Genomic DNA, 6000 nt, shown 5'->3' on the forward strand with positions numbered 1-6000 from the left:
TCAGATACGCCTCACAGTTGCCTAGATACCAGCGGCATAAGTCTCCTACGCCGTCGTATCTTAGGGTGCATATTTACGCTGGCCGCTAGGTGGCGCTTCCGTATATTTCCGTGTCGAATATGCTAATTAGCTAGATATGCCGATTCACGAACGTACGCGCGCCCAGCGTATCAAGATACGTCATTTACGTAAGGCGTCGGACCGGCGTAAAGTTACCCCTCATAAAGCAGGGGTAAGCCATGTTAGGTATGGATGTCGAAAACGTACGAACAGCGTCGTATTTTACGTCGTTTGAGTAAGTCGTACGTGAATGGGGCTGTGCGTAGGTTACATTCACGTCGACTAAGCATTGAGCGGGCGTAATTTACTTTGAAAATTCAACGTGATACTGAGCATGCGCGCGCATGCGCCATTCGTAAAAAGCATAATTTACGTGGGGTCACGAAACATTTACATACAACACGCCCCCTAACAGCCTAGTTTGAATTAGGCGGGCTTACGCCGTGTCAGATACACTACGCCGCCGTAACTTACAGCGCAAGTTGTTTCTGAATACAGGACATGGCGCTCTAAGTTACGGCGGCGTAGTGTATCTGAGATACGCTACGCCCGCCTAAAGATAGGCGTTTGTATGTGAATCTGAGCCAAAGAGTTTAAAAACAATGTAGAGCTAAAGGCAACATGTATTTATTTATTTTTCATTCTGGATAGAGTCTCAGTTTTTTTTCCCCCATCTGTAGCCCATTGGGGAGAATGCCCTTCATTTCCTGTCTCTTAGTTAAAACAGGAAGTGAGAGGATATCTGTCCAAGGTGAGTGAATCCCTGGTTGTCATCAGAGTCACTAGTGTCCCTATTGGAAGATTTCTCCTCTATTTGTTTTCTAGTAACAACCTAAAATTTGGTATTTTCTTTCAATTTCACTTTTAGTGATAATGGTCATTAGGACAGGACAAATAGTGAGTGTGAATCTCCCTATGTAGACACAGAGGCGATTCAGTTCGCATGTGTAGCGCTATACAAGTCATTCATTCATTCAGACAGTAAGGAAAACCTGGTCCTCTACACTCTATCAAAAAGTAAATAAAATAATAATAATAATAATAATAATAATACTTTAGAACATATAGATATGATTATTTAACTCAAGCTAACCTCTTTTTATGCATGTCTAAAAAAAACATTGAAAAGACTATGTATTAACCACTTGCCAACCGCTGCACGCCGATATACGTCCGCAATATGGCAGCGGTAGGCAAATGGCCGTACCTGTACGTCCCCTTTAAGAGTGCCCACAGCACTCCCCGTGACCATGCCCGCGGGAACTGCGGACTCGATGTCCCCCTACAAACAAGGCATTTTCCTGTTCAGCCTAGTGACAGAACACTGATCGTCTGCTCCCTGCGATCAGGAGGAGCAGCGATCAGTGTCGTGTTACATATATAGCCCAGCCCCCACACAGTTAGAATCACTCCCTAGGACACACTTAACTCCTTCATTGCCCCCCTAGTGGTTAACCCCTTCCCTGCCAGTTACATTTATACAGTAATCAGTGATTTTTTATAAATGTTTGCTATTTTTATAAAAACTAATTCAAACCTTTACAACCCCTTTAAATGATAGCTTTTGTGCCCAGAGTTCAGCTTTAACTTTAAATGGACCTTCTTACTTTAAAAGGATACTAAAGGTAAAAAAAAATAAAAAATAACAAACATGTCATACTTACCTCCACTGTGCAGTTCGTTTTGCACAGTGTGGCCCCGATCGTCCTCTTCTGGGTTCCCCTCTTCTGGGGTTAGCAATAGCTAACCCCTTCTGGTAAGCTCTCTCCTGAGGGGGTTACCTTGCGGGCGCGCTCCCATCTATGGACGCCAAGTGCATAACTAGGCCCCACCCCCTGGCGGCTGCATCATTGGATTTGATTGACCGCAGCGGGAGCCAATGGCTGCACTGCTAATAATCTATCCAATGAAGAGCCAAGAAGCAGTGGGGATAGCGACACAGGATTGTGCCCATGGAAATTTGGGGCTCAGGTAAGTAAAATGGGAGCTTGGGGAGGCCATAAACAGCAAGATGTTTTTTCACCTTAATGCATCTTATGATTTACAACCCCTTTAACATAGCTAAAGTTAGGGTTGTCCCGATACCGATACTAGTATCGGTATCGGGACCGATACTGAGCATTTGCGCGAGTACTTGTACTCGCGCAAATGCTCCAGATGCTTCACCGATACTTTTTTTTTTTTGGAGAGCGGGTGGAGAAGGGGCGGAGAGCGGGCGGAGAGAGCTGCTGCCGCTGTCTAGTCCCTAAAGAGAAAGCCAAGCCCCCCCCCCCCCCGCCGTCTAGTTGATGATCGCGGGGAACATTACAGCTTTCATTTGAATAGCTGTGTGTTCCCCGCCACGTCTTGTCATATATAGCCCCTCCCCCTTGTCCAGGCACTTTGATAGACAGATCACCCATCCCAGGATGGGATTTCTCTTTGGGGACAAGTCTGCATTTGGGGACATGGCTGCATTTGGGGACACATGGCTGCATTTGTGGACACATGGACACATTTAAAAAAAAAAGTATCGGTAATTGGTATCGGCGAGTACATGAAAGTATCGGTACTGGTATCGGTACTTGTACTCTGTCCTAAAAAAGTGGTATCGGGACAACCCTAGCTAAAGTTTCTAAATAGCATTCATAGTTTACTTGTTGGCCTTTCTCTATGATCAAGTTTAGTTTGTAGACAACAGAAAAATGAAAGGTACTAGAAAAAAAAACGTCAAAAGGGTCTATCTTCTACCACCTTTACTGTCTTGCTAGATACCGTATGTACGAAAGAAAAAGAGTATGCAACCAAGATGTCCCTTAAGGTTAAATATCAACAAGATGACATATATGATCTTTAGTCATTGGGCTATAATGGAGTTAAGAGTCTTGTAAAAGCAAAAGGTCATTTTTTTTTTCAATGCTGTAACTTTGACCGGAATCTGTCTGTGATTACTGAGTAAGCGATATATTCTGATAACTACTGAATTCCTAGAGGCCTTGAACCCAGGAATCCCTGCATGACAATCTGGCTGGAATTAAGAGAGATCATGCAGAGGTGTGAGATAAATCATGTAATGATGGATCAATTTGGAGTTACAATGACATCACAGAGACCTCATAAAACCCAAGGAATTTTGCTTAAAGTGGATTTATTACTAGAAAATTAAACAATAATATTTACATAGAAGCTCACTTAAAAGCATGTTTAAGTAAGATTCAAAATTGGATTGATGCAGTTTGTATCGTTTTTGTGTCAAAAACCCATTTTGACAAGTGTCAATGGAACTTTAATTTTAGCCACAGCAGGAAAGCTCTGACCACATTATTACTAATAAAAGTCAATGCAAACACCGGCTTGGGTAATGATAAAGGCGTCAATGGCAATGTATACCCCATAAGGGCTAATGCAATTTTAAATATCTAATATACCATCACAGTGCTCAATATTTTTCAGGACATTGATACAAGAAAAACATAGACAAAGAGTCCAAAATAATGGCAGCAGTGCAAACTGTAATACATGGTCAATGGTCAGCAACACACACATTTTATGATCTCTCAACATCTTGATCACTCACCTAACCTGGAAGACTATATTCAACTTTGGTTGATGCAATCCAACAGTCCTCTGAAAGAGTCTCTTGAGCATCCAAAGATACAGGATATGTCTGGATTGATGTGCACCCTGCAATCACTTGACATAGACCTGGTGTAAGAGAACTACTAGTTTCTGCCCGATGCACACTCGTGCGCAGCGCGCACACACACGGGCGCCCACAGTTGCCTGGGCGCACTAATGCGCGTCCCTAGCGCTAATTGGCACCAGATGGCCTATTTAAGAAAGTGCTTCACCTGCTGTCCTGCTGGTGCCACAGAGCCTACAACTCCACCCGCAAAATCTACAAGCAACATTCCCAGGCACTCGTGTTCCTCCTGTCCCTAGCCACCATCTGCTCCACCTTAAATGGGGGGTTGGTAGGAGATACAAGGGAGGCCGACCTCGTCATTTTAGACTCCTACCAGGTATGTGACACCTGGGTGCTTCCAAAAAGGATATTACTCCAAGGTCTGCCTCTGTAGAATGGCCTTCACAAGCCAGAAACCTACACACTTTCCCCTGACTGGAGAAAGGTTTCCTCCAATCATAGAACGGAAGCTCGCTCCTATGGTGCAAGGAATGGGGCCAAACTGTTACAAGTTTCCAATTAAATATATAACATATCTACTCTGACAGGAATAGAATACAAATGTATAACAGCACACACACCTATCCCTGAAAGGTAAGACTGTAGTATTATAATAACTTAGGCATGAACTCAAGTTAGACATCAAAATATGGGAGCTGTTTTTCCTTTCAACAGATTTGTATTTCTGTCCATCCAGTCCTGAGATTTAAACTGTCCCACCATTCAGCACAACCAGTTAAATGAAACCAAATTCTCTTTTACAATTAAGGAATACACTGTGTGATGCCCCTGCACCCAACCTGCTGAATTGACAATGAAGGAGCAGTAGACTGATTAAGTTATAACTCTGCTCTCTCTCTCGTATCAGATTGTTCCTGGTCAGGACATTTGAATTCAGCTTACCCAACTGGCTTCTAGTATTGATAAAATTAAAATGTGACAATGCTATATTGCGTATATAAATATTAATTAGATTATTTTTTCAAATAAAAAATTGTATTGGTAATTTATTTTCAAAAAACAAAGGAAGAAGACATTCAAGGATATGAGCGCTATGTTCAATACAAATAATGATCACTTATAATGTAGTAAAGGATCAGGAAGGATGTGCTAGAACTGGAGAGAGTCCAGAGAAGGGCAACAAAACTGATAAAGGGTCTGGAGAATATCAGTTATGAGGAAAGGTTGCGAGCACTGAACTTGTTCTCTCTGGAGAAGAAACGCTTGAGTGGGGATAAAAGAGGACAGAGAGTAGAATTGCAAATTTTGGGTTATGGTTTGGGCATAATGGCAAATCTGCAGGTATTCATAAAACACCTGGTGAGGCAAATTTATCCTGAAGTACAGCAAATGGCAATAACCTAGGGTCTACCAAATGGCAAAAATGGAATAGGTTCCTTGATGCCCAGGGAGAAGACATCAGGAAAGTGAGACTGTTGCACACGTTCCTGGCAGAACGAACTGCGCTCCTGTGAACCACAGGAGAAGTACAGCCAAAGAAGCTTTGGTTTTACTTCTCCTTTAAAGCACATACAAAAGATACGGACATAGCACTGAAGCGAGAGCATGCGAAACATAATAAATCACTTTCTTTTCCCTACAAAAACATGTAAAGGTAAGCCTAGTCTTTAACCACTTGACCACCAGGCACGTAAACCCACTTAATAACCAGACAAATGTTCAGCTTTCGGTGCTCTCACAATTTGAATGACAATTACTTAGTCATACAACATTGTACCCAAATGAAATTTTCGTCCTTTTTTTCACACAAATAGAGCTTTCTTTTGGTGGTATTTAATCACCGTTGGGTTTTTTATTTTTTGCGCTATAAGAGAAAAAAGACTGAAAAGTTACGCCGAGTCAATAGATACCCAACAAGTCACCCTTCAAAATTGCACACGCTCGTGGAATGGCGCCAAACTTTGCTACTTAAAAATCCCCATAGGCAACGTTGCAGGGTATTGTGGGGTATTGCAGAGTAGTGTGGGGTATTGCAGAGTAGTGTGGTGTATTGCAGAGTATTGCACAGTATGGGTATGGAGTATTGCACAGTATGGGGCAGGGATGGCTGAGCAGGGATGGATGGCTGGCTGGATCTGTGACTGCATTTGTCACAGATCCAGCCCACAGCACTCGTGCTGCATCTGCTCTCTCCCCCCCCCTCTCCTCTCACACTGTACCATTCAGTACAGAGAGGGGAGGGAGGAACCGGCGTCATTACATGACGCCGGTTTGTTTACAAGTGATCGCTCCGTCATTGGACGGAGCGATCACGT

Source organism: Rana temporaria, chromosome 5 (genome assembly GCF_905171775.1).
Source record: "Rana temporaria chromosome 5, aRanTem1.1, whole genome shotgun sequence".
Classification (NCBI taxonomy): Eukaryota; Metazoa; Chordata; class Amphibia; order Anura; family Ranidae; genus Rana; species Rana temporaria.